Genomic DNA, 22,962 nt, shown 5'->3' on the forward strand with positions numbered 1-22,962 from the left:
TTGAGTCATTGTGAAGAATGTTTTTCTTCTTTCTAAAGAATTTTTGCTAGTATTCCAAGTAAAAATATTTTATAAACAATATTGAATAGTTTTAAAAAACCTACTTTAAATCTCTTTGAGAGTTAACCAGAAAAGATAAAAGCATATTTAGTGTATTGATTAATGGCTAGCTACATGGTATTGGGGAAAGGGGTTAAAAGAGAAATTAAACATTATAAACATGTGTCCATTTCTTCATGTATAAAAAGAAAGGGTTGGAATGTATGACTTGCAAGATCTCCTTGTATCTCTGAATGTTAGTGGGCCTATCATTCTAAGATGGCAGAAATTAAAAACAAACAAACAATACCCAGTTGCCCTGAAGGAGATCTCTTCTAACTGCAAAACTGTGCGCTTTTATAATATTGAAGGAAAACTAGGAAATAAGACAAACAATTTTAATGCTAGACAATGTGTATGAAGTGATATGACTGGTGTATAAAATTTTAGGAAATTCAAGGCTAGAGATCATATTATATTCATCATCTTTACTATTTTACTGGATCTCTTATTTTATCATTTGCTGTGTTCTCTCCAATGATGCAGAATGAAAACCATTTTTGTCCTCTTGTGTAAATTCTGGTCGACAGACATTCATAAAGACAATGAAGATGGGTCCACCCATCCTGATTTCTTTTCTCTAATTGTCTTGATATTTTAGGCTTATTGATGAATCACTTGCATTGTTTATCAGTTTCCCTATCTTCAAACTTGACTGGTTGCCATTTTTTTCTGCATGTGCATTTGCTGTGTATGTGTGTGTATTTTTACATGGATATGTATGTATATGTGTGTGTATTTCCCCAAGACTCTCCTTTATACTGTTTCTCTTAAATGATATTTGCTCAGTAATGTGTGAGCCTACCCACACCAAACACATCACACAATGCTTTTTGAGTAACTCCTAACTTTAATTGTTTAGAGTTTGTAACTTACCATGACTCAGAGTCATACATCATCACGAAAACAATATCGATGGAACTTTATTTTGTACAGAATCTTGGAGTCATTAAAACAGTACACATTTTTCCAAAGGGAATTCAGCCCTCTCTTCTCCTCCTCCTGTTAAATTCTAGGCCCACTTTATTGCATATTTTCAGTGCCTTTCTTATGGCAGCTAGGTGTCAACATATAAAGTACTAGACATGGCATCAAGAAAACCTTAGTTCAAATTTGGTCTCAGACACTTAATAGCTGTGAGATTTAGGGAAAATCACTTAACCTCTGTTTGCCTCAGCTTCCTAAACTATAAAACTGGGATAACAATAACACCTACCTCTCACGGTTATTGTGAGGATCAAATGAAATAACATTTGTAAAGCACTTAGCACAATATCTGGTGCATAGTAAGTAGTATATAATGCTAGGCATTATATTTATTATTATTACTATTATTATTAACCAATTTGCCAGCCATTTGAATTTTCTTTTTATTTTGGTCAGAAGAAAAGATATTATTCATTTTTTTATCTCCTGAGTAGAATGTGACATAAATCTATTTTGATAGGTTATGGATCAATATTATTTAGGAGGTTCCAGGAAAGTTCTAGGACTTGATAAAATCAACACATCAACAATTGTATTGCCACTTAAAACAATTATCTTCCCCATTTAGAATCTATGGTACATATTCTCCATTGGTAAGCCCACGTCACCCTGCTTTATGTCTCTCATGATTACAATAATCAAAAGGCCAAAGTTGTCTCCTTGTAAAATATTTCAAATAATTTTGCATAATTTAAAAATATACAGTGAAAATCCTTGTTGGAGAAGATTAAAGGGTGGCATCTTGTTATACTGAATCAAAAGTGTTGTTGTTTTTTATAGTCAACAAAAAATAAGATAGTGGGCTCTTCTATCTTTTAGTCTTTTTAAATCACTGTGTCATTGTAAAATTATGATCAATTCTAGAATATTATTTGTGAAAATCTGCTCATCCCCTTTCCATAATTTCATCAAAGATACTGTCAATGTACATGAAATTTTCCCATAAAAAATCTCATACAGATGGATAAATAAGTAGGCATTTGGTTCAGTAGTTAATATTCTCTTAGACACTTTTTTTTTCTATAACAAAAAAGTCTAAGGTTTTTTTTTTCTTTCCAAGGCTTCTGGTTTCTTTCCCCCCTTTGGAAATTTTGAAACTGAATACCTAAATACCCTCAAAGTTGTGTTAACTTTAGTAGAAAACCTTTCAGTATACTTACGCTGGTCCAACTTCTCTCCCTACCTTGGTCGTACACCTGTGTCTTTTGATTCCATTTCTGCTTTCTTATATGGTTTTTCAAGTTCTGTAATGTATGTTCTAATGCTGTAGTTCTGCTGCATTGATAGTTAAAATGACTTTTATAAAAATCTTCACAGATATTTAAAATTTTTAATCTATTTTTCTCCTTTGAGCATCATTCTTAAATACTTTCAGGAATATTTAATTTAGTTAGGTTTTTAAATAAAGCACAGTAATAAATGTGCGTGTGTGTGTGTGTGTGTTATGAAAGCACAATTGGCACATTAGTCTAGGCTGAAGAAAATGGTGATTTGTCCCCAAATCATTTCTGCTTAGATACATCAAATTTCTCACCTTGGCATTGCAAAGCTGGATAAATCTATATAAATAAGAATTTATGTAAGGAAGAATATTGAAAAGCTTGAGAGCATTTACCTCCTAACCATATTCTTGATTTTCTGGACTTTAAATTCATGCTTCTACTACTATCTCACTATATAACCTCCCTTAGTTCCTGGAGCTACTTCACCATGGAGTATCTTATCATCACTGTGGCATGCTCACTATGGAATGTGCCTTCATAAATTCTGCCCCCTTTCTCCTATTCTGCAAAGAGCTTTCCTTTTGTAAAGAGACGCGGGGACAGCCTGCCTTCATTCTCTTCTAAATCCTATTTCTAACGTTTTGTACTTAAAGCACAAGCTATCTTATTTCTGCTCCCCAAATCCCTTCCATTTTTTCAGCTCTTTTCATATATTGTTTTTGCCCATTAGAATATAAGCTTCTTGAGGGCAGGAGATGTTTTTCTTTTTGCTTGTGTTTGTATGCCCAGCTGTTAGCAAAATGCATACAAAAAAGTAAAGACATAACAAATGCTTATTTCCTGCTTTCTTTTTTTTCTTTCCTTCCTTCCTCCCTTCTTTTTTCTTTTATGTGAAAGTAATCCAAATAATAAAAGATACTAAGTCCATGACATACTAGAATAAATTGAAAGAACTGGGGCTCTGTAGTTTGGAGAATGACAGGGAAATCAGCTATTATTGATTATTCTGATTTATTTTTTTAGTTTGATATAGAATTAAACTTCCTTCTTTTGGAATATCAAACCCTAATAGTCAAATCAGTCTCACATAGAGTGTTTCTTAGGTCTGGGTTACCTATAGAATAAGTGAATGAATATATTGAGAAAACTATCATTTAGTAGCAGATAATTTAGAAGAATAAAATAATCAAAAGTTTATAAAGTATTTATTTCTATTAACTAATTTCTTTTTAGTTTCCAGCATTCACTTCAATTATAATGTTTTTAAAAGGCTTAATTTCTTTTTCTAACAGAAAGGAAGGTGGATTAAAGGATACTCCCCCTTTCTAGAGAAATGGGGGTTGACTAGAAAATGTTCCCCTTTCTGGAAGCTGGAGAAATGTTAGCCAGAGGTTAAGTTCCTTTTTTCTAGTCTTAGTGGATAAAGTCCCTTTTTTTCCTTGAGTTATAGTCTAAGTTGAGTAATGGAATCTTTTAAGGAAGATGTGGGGGAACTATTAACTACTGACCACAAATTCTTCTTTCCCAGCATATTTTCTGGTTACAAAAGGCACCACCTGCAGGAAAGGACTTCTGGCATAGGATTTTGAAAGTCTGGGAAAAGCTAACTAGTCAGGGTGACCTGTCTTGTCCAGTTGAATTATGTTTAGTACAAGTTTCTATCTGATTTTTTTCCTCTTTTCTGTTATAAAAATCAGCTCTGTAAACCGTCCCTTGTCTTTGACCTCTGAAGGAGTTAGGTAACCTGATTTGGTATGCAAATGCTAGCTTTACAAATTAAATCATATTTGGTTCTGTAACTTTGTCTAAAGTTTACTTTTTATTTCCTATAAGTTTAACAAGAAAAAAAAATTCAGCATGGATGGGACAGTCAAGTATTTGAACATGGTTGTTATTGGGATCACCCCCAGAGGTCAAAACCAGGTAGAGTTGCAAAGAGAAAACTTTCTTCTTTCCATTATGAAAACTCTAATAATGATTGATTAACAAAGTGGAACGGGTGCTTTGGAACTCATTATGCAGAGGATGGGTGACTTCTTATGGTAAGGATTCTTCTCAGGTGTGAATTGGACTAGATGGCAACTCTAAAATTCTGTGATTCTGTAATATGCCTTAAAAATAATAAAATATTGGCAGCATGCTTATAATTAAGAATAATATTGTTCCCTTAAATACACCTGGGTAACTTATAAATTGCCTACAGAATTGGTAATATTACATCTCACCCTACGTAGGTACATATTATAGTATTTCCAAGGATTTTCATAGAATTATCAGTGTGGTATGCTCATAAAGGATTATAATCTGCCTTTTTAAAATAAGGAAATCAGGACTCAGAGAATTTAAGTGACCAGATAAAATAGTAGTAAATAGAACCAGAACTCCAATCTAGATTATCAAATTCCTCATTCACCATGCTTTCCACTGTTCAAGAAAACACTAGGACAAAGATTTGAATACACAGAAAGGAGATGGGTCTAAAATGACAATCAAGATGTTTTGGCAGTACTCAGAAAAATTAAAAAAGGAACTGATTGATCAGTCTAAACTTCAGGCTTTCATTATTATATCTATTTCCACTTAAAAAATAAAAAAAGTGGGGCAGGTAGGTGGTGCAGTGAATAGAGCACCAGCTCTGGACTCAGGAGGACTTCAGTTCATATCTGGCCTCAGACACTTGAAACACTAGCTGCGTGACCTTGTGCAACTCATTTAACCCCCTTTGCCTTGCCATCTGCAACGGAAATGCAAATTTAAAGATCTTTCCTGCCCCATAGGCCCTTTGATAGGCTTAAGAGACTCTGAGAACCTTCCTTGATTTGAAAATATACTCTGCCTCTTAATTGGCTGAGTGTGGTCACATGGAGCCTGGGGCAGGAGGCTTGGTTTTCAGGAATGCCCACACCTTGATGTTGTGTGATTGGGCAGTGGGTCAAGAGGGTGGTTACATTCTCTTACCCGGGAGAAGGCTGTACAATCCCTGATGTGAGGCTTTGCTTTGGGGCTCACTTTGAGAAATGTTCTGTGATTTGATCAGATGAGACTCTTAGAAGCCGTTGTTGAGAGCCCCCTGGGTTTGAAAAACCCAGATGTTGATTTGGTACAGATGTAATGGTTGGACAGTTTGGAAACCTGTCTACTTGATCTGTTTCTCTGTCTTGATAATTCTGTCTGTATACTCTGAAGTTCGGTGTGCTGACCTTTTTTCCCCTGAACTAGGTAAACGATACATATTTGACTGATAAAGTAAGCTTGTTAACCCATTTTAGTTGCTTTCCTTTAACAAAGCAGATCTAAGAACCTGTGTTGGCAGCTACTCTGGGGACACTTGAGGTGCTTGCTGCTACACCATCCCCCTTCCAAAAAAAATTAAAAGTGAACTTTTGAAAAATATATATACAACACTGCTATTTTACTCATCTCTATTTCCATCTCCCCAAATATCCAGTCAAAAAAACCCTGCTTATTGAAATAAAGAAAAAACAGTTAAGCAAAATCAACCAACAAAGAGGTCTTACATTATATAGCGTGTTACATAGCCACATTTATCCAATTCTGGGTAATAAAGAGATGTGTTTCATTATCAATTCTCTGAATCAGATTTTGTTAATAACAATTAATAAGAGTTGGGTACATTTTAATATTGTTTCCACTCACAGTTTTATAATCATTATGTATAATTGTCCTCCTGCTCCTAATTACTTCTCTCTGCATCAGTTTATATGCCAGCTCATGTTATTCCCACTTAAATTTCAGTCGAAACATTTTACCTGTCTGTATCCAAAATACTTTTAATAAATTTTCTCATCCTGCCTTTCTCTTAAGTATAAAATCCATAGCCAATTTTAAAAGTAAACCTAGGAGAATAAAGGTCACAAAGGCAATTTACAAAGAGATGCAACTTGCTCATCCTATGACATACATAGTTTTATGGACATTATTGAACAATATGAGAGATGCTGAAATTTTTTAGTGCTTTCATTATGCCAGTTCTTTCTAAATAGTATGGTATGTTAGTTTATAACTACAATAAAAATTACTTCATTTGTGCTTAGGTATAAGTGTATTCTTATGGTGCTTTGTCCTAAAAATATGGAAGTAGAATAGCTTTATCTTTCAGTTTAGTATGTCATGTAAACCTGGAATTTCTCAACAGGTAGTAATGGGAAGGGAATTTGAAAATCTTCTCTGCCCTTTAATAGACCTAAGGAATTTAATGATCTTCCCTGACTCTTAATGGACCTCACTTGAATCCCAACAAGGAAACTTGCTTACATGAGGCTTATATTTCAGTAACACCCACACGTTTTGTTACTTTGCATTTAGGCAATGAGTCATGAGGTTTGTGATGTTCTCTGACCCCAGAGAAGGATATATTTACCCCTGAGGTGAGGTTTTGCTTTGGGGCTCACTTATGTAAAGAGTTGTGTGATGTGGTCAGATGAGACTCTGGGCATTCGTTGAACTCCCTGGTTTTGAAAACCCAGATGTTGGTTCTTCTCTCTCTGGTAACTAACTATGTATGTATTAATGGTTAGACAGCTAGAAGCCCTGTCTGTTGGTCTGTCAAATAGTGCTATTTTCTGTGCCTGTATATTTTGTCTGCTTATAATTTCTGTTTTTATTTTCTGATGTTCAGGGTGCTGACTTTTTCCCCAGAACTAAGTGAATGATATATGTGTGTGTTTGATTAAAGTAAGATTTTTAATCCCTTTTGAATTGCTTTCCTTTAGAAAAACAGATCAAAGAACCTGTGCTAGCAGCAATCCTGTCTATGCTAGGCTGCTTGCTCTTACTCCAGGCTGCCCTATGATTTCTCTACCATGGCAGAAATTCCTTTTCATCCTGGAAGATCACTTCAGCCCTGGGAAATCATACCCGAAAAGTATCCTCTCTTCCTACTAATTCTCCCTGTAATTGCAATGTTTCTCCCAGAATCTCCATTTAAGGAGACACCCAGACCAACCATCATTGCTTTCTTTTCCATCATGTTCACATACCATCTAACCCCTCTCTTTCTTAGCTTTCTTTCGTGTGTTATCTTCCCATATTAGAATATTAGTTCTTTTAGCTTGTATTTGTATTGCCAGCATTTAATACAATTACTGGCACTAGTAAGTGCTTAAAAATATTTGTTGATTGAGAAAATTTGCTGAAAATTGGTTAAAAATTGTAACCTATTTACATATGAAAACAAATACTTCTAACTAACCATTGGAGAAAAAGAATGTTGTTATAGCCATGTCATTCCTCTTAATGATTTTTCAATGTGTTGCATTTATAATGTATTTATTACCTTTTCAGGGAGATTTCTAAAATAATAATTATGAGGTTTCCAGCAACATGGGATGCTGTTAGGTTGAAAGGGGATGGATGAAGGCCACCTATAGATCTCCTGGCTTTTTAGAGCAACAAAAGTAGCAAAACTATCAGGGTTCAATAATGGAGACTTAAAAAACTAGCCTTTGTAGAAGCAGGACCTCCCAGAGGCCCTGGCTTCCACTTTCCCCAATCAATGTAAAAAGGGGACTCTGAACAAACTTTGGAGCTGCAGAACCCACAAAATGACAGAGAGAAGCTAAACTCCTATGGAGGATAGCCTGGCAGACTGGCAGGAATTTGCCAGAGCTGCACTCTGAGATCCAAGCACAGGCCTGTGTGAGCCAGAGGTTTTATCCCCAGGGCAGGTCTGACCAGCCTGTGGCTGGAGGGCCTCCAGATGAGCAGCAGCTGTGGCCGTTTCCAGAATTATCAACATATAGATGCAAAGGACAAAGTGAGAGGTCATTGCACTCTCCACTTTGGGACCAGTAAGTGGGAGTGTGTCAGCTTTTGTCCCCGGGACAAGAAGTCACTGAGATGCCCAGCACAGACAGGCAGTGCCACAGGGCAGCTTCAGCTCCTGGCCTGCAGAGTATAGGGGAACCAAGCGACCAGTCTGAGAGGTAATCGCTCTTGTTTTAACCTGCTTGGATCTGGATTGCAGGGTAGCATAGATTTCCTGGGGTGTGTGTCCAGCTTGTCAGAGTGTGTAAGGGCCACAGAGAGGGCACCCATTTAATACCTCTGGCATTTGAAAAAAAACAACCCTGCATTTGGGATGAAAGCTCCCCTGTCTGGTCGCAGAGTCCTACTGTAACAAAAAGCCTAGGGGTCAAGTGACTGAGGGATGACATGACCAGGCAAAGGAAACAAAGAAAAAAGAAGATCCCAACATTAGACTCCTATTTGGGGGACAAAAAGGAGCACAGCATGGAAGGGGAGAAAGACAGTGAAGTCAGAACTCCTGCACCAAAAGCTTCAGAGGAAAATACAAGCTGGTTACAGGCCACAGAGGACCTTAAGAAGCCGATAAGAGAAGTGGATGACAAATTGGGAAGAGAAATGAAAACGATGCAAGAAAATTACAAATTGAGAGTCAACAGCCTGACTGAGAAAAATCACAACTTAAAAAATAGAGTAACTCAGATGGCAAAAGAGGCTCAAAAAGACAATGAGGAGAAGAATGGCTAAAAAAAAACAGAATTTGCCAGATGGAAAAAGAATCTCAAAGGTCACTTAGGAGAATCATTGCTTCAGAATTAGATTGCAGCAAATGGAAGCTCATGACTTTATAAGAAATCAAGATGCTGTTGAAGAGATCCAAACACATGAAAGAATAGAAAGCAATGTGAAATATCTCATGGGAGAAAACCACTGACCTGGAAAATAGATGCAGGAGAGATAATTTAAAAATTATGTGACTACCTGAAAGCCATGATCAAAGTAAAAACCTAGAAATCATCCTCCAGGAAGTTCTCAAAGAAAACTGCCATGGTGTTTTAGAAGCAGATGGCAAAATAGAGGTTGAAAGAATCTACTGATCACCTGCTGAAAAATATCCCAAAAAGAAAACTCCTAGGAATATTATAGCCAGGTTCCAGAATTCCCAGATTAAAGAGAGAATATTACAAGCAGCCAGGAAGAAATAATTTGAATATTGTGGAAACACAATCAGGATAACCCAGGATCTGGCAGCTTCTACACTGAGGGATTGAAGGGCTTGGAATATGATATTCTGGAGGTCAGATGAGCTGGAATTAAAACCAAGAATCACCTACCCAGCAAAATTGAGTACCAAGTTTCAGGGGGGAAATATGGTCATTCAGTGGAATAGAGGATTTTCAAGCATTCTTGATGAAAATGCCAGAGTTGAGTAGAAAATTTGACATTCAGTTACAAGAAATAAGAGAAGCATTAGAAGGTAAACAGGGAAAAGAAATCATAAGGATCTTATCAACATTGAACTATCATCATTCCTACATGGAAAAACAACAATTGTAACTGATGAAACTTTTTTCAGTATGAAAATAGTTGAAGGAAATAGAAATATCTATATCTATATATATGAGGGTATATGGGCATATGTATACATATGTGAATGTGTGTATATATGTTTACAGGTATGCATAGATAGAGGGCACAGGACCAATTTAATAGGAAGGGATGATCCTTAAAAGGTGAAATTAAGAGGTGAGAGGAATACAATTAGAGGAGATGGGGAGAGACAGAATGCGGAGGAAAGAGGAAGAAGAAGAAAGGGAAAATGGTTACACTGGTGGGGAAGAATAGGAAGGCAAAAGGGAATGGGCCAACCTTATTCTCATTGAATTTGGCTTGGGAAAGTAATGCAATACACACCAAATAAGGTATCTCACCCTACAGGAGAGTAGGGGGGAAGGGGATGAGAGGGGGGATGATGGAAGGGAGAGCAGGCTGGGGGAAGAGGGAAGTTGGAAGCACACACTCTTGAAAAGGGATGGGATGAAATTAGAGAATAGAATAAGTGAGAGGTGGGATAGGAGGGAGGGAAATATAGTCAGCCTTTCACAATATATCCACTATGTTATTGTTTTGCATTAGCTACACATGTACAACCTATACTGAACTACTTATCTTCCCAGTAGGGGTGGGTGACAAGGGAGGAAAGGAAGGAATCTAGAATTCAAAGTTTTAAAATCAAATGTTTAAATATATGTACACACACATACATACACTATTATTAATACTATTTTACATGTGACTGGGAAATAAGATATATAGGCACTGGGGCATAGAAATCCACCATGCCCTACTGGAAAAGTCGAAAGGTTTATGGCATAAAATATGGGAGAGAGCAAATTGGAGGAGGGGATATCCTGTGGGACTGCTATTTTGGGGCAGTGTGTAGGGGAAAAATGATGAGAAAATTTGTAACTCAAAATCTGGCAGAAATGAATGATGTAAATCAGAAGTTAATAAAGTATTTGAAAAATGGAAAAAAAACCCTAGTCTGTAAGCAATGAATGAGGGAGAATAGAAAGAGCAGTGGAGATTAAAAGTCCTTTCTAGTTACATATGGGTTAAAGATTACAATGAACTAGCCTTCTAAAGGTGTGAGTATAGGCGAAGGCAGGTAGAGATTATACGTAGGAGATTTAGGGAGTCAGTGCTTGCTTTGTAAGTACACTGCTCAGGAGGTGTTTTAGTACAAGGTGTTACAGGAATATAAATTTTTAAGATCTTCCCTGCCCCTAGGTTAACTGCACCTGGAGTCTGTAATGGGAGGCTTGTTTCTCAGGAAATGCTTTGTGATTGGGCAGTGGGTCAAGAAGGTTGATACATTCTCTGAGCCAGGAGAAGGCTATATAAACTCTGTTGTGAGGCTTTGCTTTGGGGCTCACTTTTAGAAGTATTTTGTGATTTGACCAGATGAAACTCTGGGCAGCCATTGAGATACCCCCAGCTTTGAAAACCTAGATGTTGATGCTTCCCTCAGTTGTGATTTGATATGAATTTATGTCATGGTTGGACAGTTTGGAAGTCTGTCTGCTGAAATGTTTCTCTGTCTTGTAACTTTTATTTGTAACCTCTGTATACTCTGAAGTTTGGGGTGTTGACCTTTTTCCCCTGAGCTAGGTAAACAATATATGTTTGATTAAAGTAAGCTTGTTAACCCATTTTGAGTTGCTTTCCTTTAGCAAAGAAGATCCAAGAACCTGTATTGGCATTCACCCTGGGGATGCTGGGCTGCTTCCTGCTACAAATGGAGTCACAAACAGGATCTGTAGAATAAAAGGAAAGTATGAGGGCTGGCATAATTGTTTGTTTCCCAGTTGTGGTAGCTGTGACTCTGTGGAGCCATGGACCAGGAGAGAAGAATGACCTGCATGCTGACTTCACTGAGCTGAGAGCAGTAATAGTGAGCTGCCTGCATTGGGACCTGGGCAGAAGCCAGGAGCAGCTGCTGCCTGTGGGAGGAGAAGAAACCCAGGAGTTTGGAATTCAGCAACAGGACAAGATAAGGACTGTGTAGCAAAGCAGGGGCACAGAATGTATTTCCTTGCTGCATCCCACAGTTTGGGACCCAGGGGGAGGGTGGACTTGTGTCTATGATGGGTGGGGTGAAGTGCTATAGAGCCCCAAGGACCCCACCCTCTTGCTAAGCCTGCAAGGGCAGTGTGAGGGGAAGGACAGCCCCCTCCCCCCAAGAGAACTTTATTCGGACACTTGTTTTGAATTGAGGTGATAATGCACTGTACTTTGTGTTTGTTTAAGGCCCAGTGGCCACTTGGTAACTTTAGTTATGTATCTTGCAAATATGACCTAAGAGATGTTTAGTGCTAATTCAAAAGTAAATTGATTATGCTATGGACATGAAAGGTCTTGGGGGCAAATGGTATAGGAATGTAAATTTTAAAGTCTGTGTATCCATTACTCATTATAAATCATTTTCATTGATAAACTCTCTAGTTAAGTCAAACTGACCTATGTGCTATTTCTCACATATGACACCCTCAGAATTTTCTGATTTTCACTACATAAAATGCCAGTGATAAAAAAATGATAACCATATGCCCTCTTCAAATAGTAACCATAACACTGTTTGTTTTTTTGTTGGTTTTCCCGTAGGGAGCTTAAAGTACTTCCTTGGCCTATTTCTTAAACTATCATATGTTTGTAGCAAAATGGGATTTGAAATTGGGGAAAATTGGCAGAGAGGTGAAACAATTTGATCATTACCAATTCATTGACAAAGCTGGACAGTGTAGTATGGAGTGAATAACCTGAATTTGGGTTCCAGACCCATTTCATGTGAATTATGTGTGTCTCAGTTTTCTTATTTGGTAAAAGGGAAGGATAATTTTTATGCTTGCTGTCTACTGAGTAAGTTTATTATTAAGTACATAAATATACATTTATGTATGTATATGCCTATCAATGTAAGTGTAGGTATGTGTATGCATAATCGTATACAAGCACATAGACACACACAAACTTATATATACATATACTTCTAGACTATCATCTATAAATATTAATTGAGACGTTTAGCCTTATAATACCACTGCCTCATGCTTAATTTCTTGAAATATAATTATCAGTATATTTAGACTACAAATTATTCTTAATTCCATACCAAGTCATTTACTCTACCTATATTAAGACAGGAACACATAGTTTTATATAAGCTATAAATCTTAAACAAAAATCACTGGAAAAAAAAAAACATTCAGATCAGACAGTATTGTAATATTTCCCTGCCACAGAAATAAACCTGAAAATAGCTCTGACTGCATTTAGTAATGAGATTAGAAATCAGATATCATAACCAGATTTAGGATATTTGAGGCTGAAAGACAATCATGACATTGAATTCTGGGACTTTGGATCTCTTTTCCTACTATATGTTCCTTTTCCTTTAAGTAGAAAGCCTTACGTTCACTTGAATACAATTAGATAGTTCACCATAAGGAATCCCAATACTTCTGTTTGTCTGAAAAAACTTCAATTTGCATGTTGTTTACTTATAGTATTTGTCCCTGTTTCTTTACCTGATTGTTAACTATCATCCTTGCTAAAGTGACTTTTATTGCTACTTTCTTGGTTTGACTACTACTTTCTAAAAATTAGAGAAAAACTTACTACTTGAAATGATGTTTTGGTAAATATTTGTGTATGTGTATATATGTGTGTGTATGCATATATATATATATATGTATGTATATGTATGTGTTTGTGTGTGTATATAGTCTTTGGTTTTTATATCATTTACATTTCCCAATACATTCCTTCTCCCCATCTCCCAGAAGACAATCCCATATAACAAAGGTAGAAGAAAATTCACTACTCTGTTTTAGATAAAACCTTGACAGAAGTGTTTATTTTATTAATTTAGATTATTATCATTTAAGCATTTCAACTTAGAAAGAGCCAAAAAAATGGAAAAAAATCACTAACTATGAAATTCTGTCAAAATTCTCTCCTTAACCCTTTCTTGGTCACAATTCATATATTCCTTAATATCTAGTTCATGTTATGATATTTTAAAGCATGACATAGTGGATAGAGAGGCAGCTAAGTATGATGGGTAGAGAGTTGAACTTGGAGCTAGGGCAATCCCATCTTTTACACATAAAAGCTAAAGGACCTTGGACAGGTCATTTAATGTCTCTCAATCTCAGTTTATTCATCTGTAAAATTGATGGCATTGGAATTGATAGCCTAATATGATTCAATATAGGGAAATTATATTATTCTACCAGTGAAAATTACATTAAGGATTATGCTTTATCATCTTTTTATTTGTTTTTTGGAGGGCAATTGGGGTTAAGTGACTTGCCCAAAGTCACAGGGCTACTAAGTGTGTACAGTGTCTGAGGCTGTATTTGAACTCAGGACCTCCTGATTCCAGGGCTGATGCTCTACTCACTGTGCCACCTAGCTGCCCCTGTCATCTTTAATGTTGCATTCCAATGATCATGAGGTCTTTTCATCTGCCTTCATAATTGAAATGGTTCATATGTGTTATTTTTCCCCATTAGAATATGAACTCTTTGAGAACATACTGTTTACCAGAAATTTGTATTGCCAGTGTTTTGCACATGGAAGAAGTTTCATAAGTCCATCCCTTCCTCCATCCTTCCATTCCCTTCTCTCTCTCTCTCTCTCTCTCTCTCTTTCCCTTCCCTTCCCTTCCCTCCCCTTCCCTTTCCTTCCTGTTTTCCCTCACAGTTTTTATAGATTAAAAAATTCTGAACCACAAAATTAATCAAGGGATCCTTATGGTACAGCACAAGGAAAAAGCATTGGATTTGCATCGGAGGACCTGGATCCAAAACCAAACACTCACGTATTAATTGTATGACCTTAGGCAAGACAGTTAAACTTTCTAGTTCTCATTTTCTTCTTCTGTATACTGAAAGCATCAGATTAATGACCTCTCCTCCCTTGAAACCGGTGACACTTGATAGCTATACAACTCTGACCATTTTGAAAGTCAGAAGGAAAATTCTAAATCAAAAATGATTAATAGTTAGGATTGAGCATTTATTATTTTAGAGAAGGAGAATTTTCTGTGTTGGTGTGTATTCTCTATACTCTATTTACCAATTCATCATAGACCTCTAAAAGATACTCTTTGTTAGAACCAGGTGGTTTGTCAGCAACTCAGTAATAATTTCTATTATTATGAAGCACAATATGGAATATTTGCCTGCATCCGTGTATTATCCATAATCTGCCATTTGCTACTTTGAAGTTCAGAAATATTCTCCATATTCTTCAGACCAAAGGTTTTCTCAGGTTTGTTTTTTTTTTAAATCAGATATGCTGCTCAGCAACTAGATGGGAGCTGGGTCAGAAAAGGATTCCTTTATGCATCTGTTCCTGTTTATAGCTTCCAGTTGGTGGAATGATGAAAGTTTTTAGGCTATAAACATAGTTTAAGAATAATAGCACTCAATTTAACTACTTAGTCCTGTTGAGATCCCATCATATTGACAAATAAAAGTGTAACTGACTAGGTCTGCCAGCAAGAGAACTTCAAATGCTACAAATGGATGAAAAGAGGTGCCATTTCCAAAATATCTTATAGAGTCCTCCTTTCTCAGAATAGATTCTCTTATTCAATACATATTCCACCCACTCAAGGGGTGGGATAATTTAGTGATTCTCTTACAAAATTATAATAAAAATAAATTTCACTAGTCACATGGATGATATAATTGGGCATTTTAAACTCAATATGCTTTCTGTATTTTCCACAGCACTATACATTCATAAAATTACTATAATTAATCTATGTCTCTACATTCTCTGGACTAATTTAAACTTTGTATTTCACTTATTTGTAGACTTTCACTATGATAGTATTTTCACTGTCCTTTAAAAGAGAGTGGTCCAGGAGACTGCATAGGTGAAAGGTAGATTCTCTGGAATTAAATTTGGTATTTTCCTCTTTTTATTACCTAAAAATCAGCCAGGTATGAGCATTTTGGTGAACTAACACAGATGATATTCCTTTTGTAGAGTATACTGTGTACACCATATTGCTAAACTGAATTGGCTTTAAAAAAATCAATCTGAAATTTCCAGTTCCTTAGAATAGAACAACTTTCCATAGAAAGGTAACTTTTTGTTTGATATTAAAAATTAGCATTTTGGTTACCACTCCTTATTTTCTGTAAAAAGTTGGTGAATGCTTTCCTGGGAGCTAGGATGAAAAAATAATAGCTAAATAATCTGGTAATTTTTTTTGGGGGGGGGGAAATCTAGCAGGACTTTCAATAGGGGAATGTGATTATGAAGATCATTATAAAGGAACTAAAATCATAGAAATTAAGTGGGAAGTATCCTAAAATAATATCTTTTAGTCCAGGGGTTCTTACTCTGGGGCCCATAAACTTATTTTCAAAAATATGTTGCTGACTATTTTTCTTTAAGAACTATTTTTCTTTTTACTTAAGATTTTATCCTTCCCAAATTATTTGCAAAAAAAGAATAATCATTCATTTTTTAAATTGTGAATTCCAAATTATCTCTCTCCCTCCTCTCCACCCTCATTGAGAAGGTAAGCAACTCTATATACACTATACATGTACAATAATGCAAAAATATTTTCCTAGGAGTCATGTTGTAAAAGAAAATGTACAACAACAACAAAAAAAAAACAAAAAGAAAAAGAAAGTTTAAAAAAGTATGCTTGGATCTGCATTCAGATTCTTATCATTTTTTCCTCTGGAGATTATTAACATTTTTCATCGTAAGTCCTTCAGAATTGTCTTGGATCCTTATATAGCTGAAAGTAGTGAAGTCATTCACAGTTGATCATCATGAAATAATGTTCTTACAGCATGCAATGTTCACCTGGTTCTGCCCCTTTCACTTTGCATCAATTCATGTAAGTCTTTCCAGGTTTTTCTGAGACCTTCTTCTTGTCATTTTTTATAGCACAATAGTATTGCATCACAAAAAAACAGAACTTATTTAGCCATTTTCCAATTGAAGGGCATCCTCTTAATTTTCAATTCTTTGTAGCCACAAAAAGGGCCACTACAAATATTTTTATAGCTATAAATCCTTTTCCTTTTTTTTTATCTTTTGGGAAATGGACCTACTAATTGTATTGCTGAGTCAAAGGGTAAGTGTGGTTTTATAGATCTATGGGCATAGTTCCAAATTTCCCTCCAAAATTATTGAATCGATTTACAACTCCAACAACAGTTCATCAATATCCCAATTTTCCCAATCACCTCCAACATTTGTCATTTTTCTTTTCTGTCACATTAGCCAATCTGATAGGTATGGAGTAGACTCTCAGAGTTATTTTATTCTTCATTTCTCTAATTAATAATGACCTAGAGAATTTTTATATAATGATATTTTTTATTATTTCAACTGAAAACTGCCTGTTTTTATCCTTTGTTCATCAATTTGGTGATGGCTCTTATTTGTATAAATTTGCCTCAGTTCTCTATATATTTTCAAAATGAGGCCACAATCAGAGAAACTTGCTATATATTTTTCACAGTTATGAATAATAGCTGTGCCTTTTCCTCTAACCTACTCCATTTATACTAATCTCTCTCTCTCCTTTCACTTTTTAAATCCTCAAACATTTTTTGTTTCTTATTACCCATTCTATAAATCTCTCCCTTCTTCTATCCTCTCCCTTATTACTTTCCTGTAAGGTAAGATATATTTCTAGACTTGTGTGTATGTTATTCCATTTTTGAGCCAATTACAATGAGAGTAAGGTTGAAGATTTGCCCACCCCTCCTGTTTTCCCCTCTACTGTAAAAGCCTTTTCACCCCTTTCTTATGTGAGATAATTTGCCCCATTCTACCTCTACTTTTCCCCTTCTCCCAGTGCATTCTTCTTTGTCATCCCTTAATTTAATTTTTAAGATAATACTTCCTTCATATTCAACTCACACCCATGCCCTCTCTCTATGTATATTGCTTCTAAGTGCCCTAAGAATAAGAAAGTTTTTAGAAGTTAAAAGTATTGTATTACTATGTGGGAATATACAGTTTGACATGATTAATTTCCAAAGATTTTCCTGATTTTGTATTTGAAGATCAAATTTTCTAATCATCACTGTTGTTTTATTTTTTCCATCAGGAATGCTTGGAAATCCTCCATTTCATTACATATATATTTTACCTTGAAGGATTATACTCAGTTTAGCTGAGTAAGTGAATCTCAATTGTAATCCTAACTGCTTTTCCCTCCAGAATATTATATTCATAGACTTCCAATCCTTTAATGTAGAAGCGACTAAATCTTGTTTTATCCTGACTGTGGTTCCACAATGTTTTATTCTATGGTTCTAGAATATGCAGGCAGTTTTCCTGAGTAATTTCTTGAAATATGACTTACAGCCTCCTTTTTAAAAATTTTGATTATCATTTCAGGTAGTCCAATAATTCTTAAATTATCTCTCCTTGATCTATTGTCCAGGTCAGTTGTTTTTTTCCAAAGAGATACATCATGTTTCTTTTAATTTGTTTCTATTATTTTGATCTTATTTTATTGTTTCTTAATGTCTGATTGAATCATTATATTCTACTTCACCAATTCTGATTTTTAAGGAATTATTTTCCATATTGAGCTTCTATACCTGCTTTGCCATTATCCAATTGTACTTTTTAAGGATTTCTTTTCTTAGTGGCTTTTGATACATCTTTTTTCCCATCTGGCCAATTCTGCTTTTTTAAGGTGTCCTTTTCTTCACTTACTTTTCATACCCCATTTACCCTTTGGTCTATTCTGTTTTCTAAGGTGTTATTTTCTTCAATATTTTTTGTGTCTCCTTTGCCAAGTTATTGACTCTGTTATTGTGATTTTCATGCATCCCTCATGTTTCTTTTCCCAATTTTTCCTTTACATCTCTTATTTAGTTTTTAAAATCCTTTGTGAACTCTTTCTGGAATTCTTTTTAGGTTTGACTGTAATTCATATTTTGCCTTGAGTCTTTGGATGTAATAATTTTGACTTTGTTATCTTCTTCTGAGTTTTCCTTTTAATCTTCCCTGTCACTATAGTAACTTTTTGTGGTCAGGGTCTTTTTGTTATATGTTCATTTCCCCAGCATATTTATTAACTTTTAACTTGATGTTGAAATTGGTTTCTGCTCCCAATGTTTTTTTTGGTTGTTTTCAGAGCTAATTCTGATGTGAGGGAGGGAGGTTCTATGGTTTTTCATTTCTTCAAAGGTGGAATTATCTAAGGAGAGTTGTGATAACTGCTCTTGTGGCCTGTGCTCTTGTCTCTGAGTATATTTAATTGCATCATTCTGGCTGGGAGTAGTGACACAATGCTGTTGTGCCTTGGTATTGGGAAGGCTTAGGTTGGTAAATCACCTGAGGCCATGAGTTCTAAGCTGTAGTATGGAAAAAAACTGAATAAATCTAGTACCAGTATGGGAGTAAGGGCATAAGACTACTTCAGTAGGGGAAAACAGACAAGGTAAAGTTTCTGTGTTGATGAATAATTGGCTGTAGCTGCTGCTTCCAGTCTGAGAAAGTTCATTACACCCAGTTTAAAAAAAAGAATCAAATAAATAAACATTATTCTGACACTGCTTTTCAACACTTGTCAACTCTTTGTGACTTCATTTGGAGTTTTCTTGGCAAAGACACTGGAGTGGTTTGCCATTTCCTTTTTCATCCCATTTTACAGATCAGGAACTGAGGCAAACAGGATTAAGTGATCTGCCCAGGGTCATGTAGCTAGTGTGTCTTTGAGGCAAGATTTGAACTCAGGAAAATGAGTCTTCCTGACTCCAAGTTCAACACTCCATCCACTATCCCCCCTTAGCTGCCCCCTTATATTATGAGGGGACCATAAATTCCACCAGACTGACAAAGGAGTCCAAGACACTTACAAAAGTTTAAGGACCCCTGTTCTAGGTGAACTGGTTCATTATATCAACTTACAGTTAAGGAAACTAAAGGTAAGTTAAGTTAAATGACTTGTTGAAGGGTGCACACCTATGTATTAGCACTAATAACATTCAAAAATAAATTTGAATGCCTTGGATTTCTTACAAAACTCCATGTTACCTCCTGAGCAGTGCCCAAACTTGTATATAAAGACAGCATATTTTTAAACAAATTTTAATACAGGAATTTAAATTATGAAATACAGTAACATATATTATGTTATCAGCATAACATAAGATAACATAAAATAATAACATAGCAGCACAATATAAAACAAATTTAAGTTTTTTTCTATTTTGTAATTATTTTACAATTATTTGTTTATTTAATAAGAATGTAGTAATAATTACTATCCTAATCCACACGTCTTTATCATATCGACTTGATAGTACAGTTTCTGTACTAATCATAAAATAAGACAATGATATATCTTGATCTTGACATGGAAAGAAAAGAGGAAATTCAAAATATATACCACTTCAAGAATAAATCCTTGACTAAAATCTTCATTTGAACAGAATTTTCTATAATTATGATTCCTTGTTCAAGTGACATTATTTTTACATCATTTCTGAATCAACAAAAATAATTTATTATTTCTTGTTGGGTTCCCGGTCCCAACTCCGGACGCGTTTTACCTTATACCCGGTCTCCGGAAGTCTTCAGCTTCTTGTCTCCAAGAAAAACTTAACCCCACAGAACACCCAGGACACAGAAAATGTGATGCAAAACTGTTTATTCGGTTACATCTTAACAGCACAACAAGCAAGCAGGAACAGGCACAGGAACTAACTCACTTCCAGGCGGAACTGGAATTAACTGAACTCTCTCACTTCCTTTATCTCCCCTCATTATAAACCTTGCGGGGGCACACCTTGTGGGGCCAATCATGTTCTTTCCCAAGTACGTCGTATGAGACAAAGGAGCAATGTCCTTCACGGAAATCCTTTAGGCACTGCCATGCAGAGTATCACTCTCATGTCACTGCACCTGAAACTTCCTTGTCCCTGGTTCGTTAACCCCCAGGCAAAGCTGTCCAACAACGTCCCTCAGAAAGCCATGTGCACCCCCTCCGGCCCCCACCCTGCCACACGACATGTGGGAGCCAATCGTGAACTCTCCTGAGTGCAGGGCAAAGGAGTATGTGTTAAAAGGAGTCCGTGTTTATGGAGCATGCTTAGCACCACCTCGGCCTTTTCCAACCCAGCAGAGTCGGCCCCCACGGCCCTGCGCTCAATGCCATTTTGGCCTTTAAGGCCCAGCAGAGTCAGCCTCCACATCTCCAAGCCCCTGCCCCTAAGAGGTCACGTGAACTCCTTCTGACATCTTGTGACTGCCGCAGTGTCTCTCACACTCATGGCTCTAACATCTCCCTTTTCTTGTTTTGCAGGTGACCGCCAAGGGGAATAGCGATAGCAACAGCATGTCACAAGCTTGCCTGAAAAATAGAAAAAGCACAGCAAAGTGCAATACAACCAATGATAAGTTAAGTCGCCACCAGAAGCATCATCCAAGGTTCACACTTGGGGAATTTATTCCCTCTTTTCCACCACCGTGGCTTCCGAGCACCTGGACCTCTCTTTCGCCTCTTTTTCTTCTTCTCTCGCTCCTTCCTGCTGTTGGGAGTAGGGTCTGATGTTTCTAGCCGGAACCCAACTTCCTTCTTTTTCATTTTGTCCATCTGGAGCAACATAAGCATATCCTGGTCCCCACGTTAGAACCCACCCCGGGCCATGCCATTGGCCTTTCATATCTTTCCACACCACTCAATTCCCCTTTTCTTTGTCTTCTTTTATGTGCATTCCTGCTCTCAGCATACTCTGCTTGGCATAACATGCCAAAATTTTAAGGCAGGAGTTAGGTCATCGTTCCCCATTTTTAAATAATTATAGGTATACACTGCCATATGTAATGCTGTTTGTGTCACTTTTCTCCGGGGTTTCACCCCAACATCATCATTCTCTCCCTTTTCTTGTTTAAGAAGAATTGTTTTCAGCATTCTATTTGCCCTCTCAACTATAGCCTGCCCTGTCGCATTATATGGAATGCCACAAACGTGGCGAATTTGAAATACATCACAAAATTTAGCAAAACTTTTGGCTGTATAGGAGGGACCTTTATCTGTTTTTAAAGTATGTGGGACTCCCGCAACACTAAAGCAATAAAACATATGTGCAATTACATGCTTAACTGCTTCTCCAGGTTGTATGGAAGCCATAAGGAATACGGAATGTGTATCAACAGTTACATGTATTAATTGCTGCTTCCAATGAGTAATATCCATTTGCCAGATTTCATTAGGTCTTTCTCCTTTAGCATTAAAAGAGGAATGAGAGGGAGGTGGTCTAAATGGTATGCAAGCTAAACAGAGTTTCACAATAACAGCAGCTTGTTGGCGGGATATACCATAAAGGTGTCTTAATGATCTTGCAGACAGATGGAATCTATTATGTGCTGCTATAGCTCTTTCCTTGGGAGAAAGAGTCCCTATCCATATTGATCCTAGTAAAACATCTGCCACTTTATTCCCTTCAAATATTGGTCCTTCTCCAGCCGTATGTGAACAGATATGCATGATATATATATAAGCACCTTCAGCTGAAATAGGTGTTCTTGTGCCAACAGGAGCAGTTTCCTGATCTTAGATGCTGTCTGATTAATAAAAGTATGGGTTAGCATTTTGATAGCATTACAGGCATACAGACTATCTGTTACTACATTAAAAGGGGGGTGAAACTTCTCTATAACTTTTATGATAGCCCATAGTTCATTTTTTTGAGTGGAATTAAAGGGTGTGTCCAACACTAACTCTATTCTTAATTGAGGGCAATAAATGCTGGCCTTCCCTTGTTTAGTGGCATCGGTAAAGACATTAGGGCCATCCACTGCAATTTTGCTAATAATACAACATGGCATTGTTACTTCAAACTGCTGAAACACCTGGGCTAAAATAGGTAACTTTGGAGAACCTTGAAGACAGTATGGCAATAAATACAAAACATCATCAGCTTTCCCTTCCTGGAAATAATAAGTCTTTGAATCACTCCGTGACAAATTCCTTTATAAGTTCTAATTTAGGAACCAAAGCTTTTCCACTATGTTTAGGATATATCCATTCAATAATTCCATGACTCTGAAAGATCGCTCCAAACAGAGGCTTATCTTGTAGGCAAGTAACATACACTTCTTCCCCTGCCCTCAATCTAACTGTGGAGGCCCCAAAAACTTCCTGGATCTGTGACAAAGCTGTTAAAGCCTCAGGAGTCCAACTCCCAGGGGACCTCAGGTCGGAATCTCCTTTTAACAAATCATATAAAGGTGTCATCATGGATGGAGGAATTGGCACAGTGGTCCTAACCCACTGTATGCTCTCCATTAAGCGTTGGAAATCATTGAGGGTCTTATA

Source organism: Petaurus breviceps, unplaced genomic scaffold (genome assembly GCF_028583685.1).
Source record: "Petaurus breviceps papuanus isolate PSGF00001 unplaced genomic scaffold, PetGlider_PUasm1.0 90603, whole genome shotgun sequence".
NCBI lineage: Eukaryota > Metazoa > Chordata > Mammalia > Diprotodontia > Petauridae > Petaurus > Petaurus breviceps.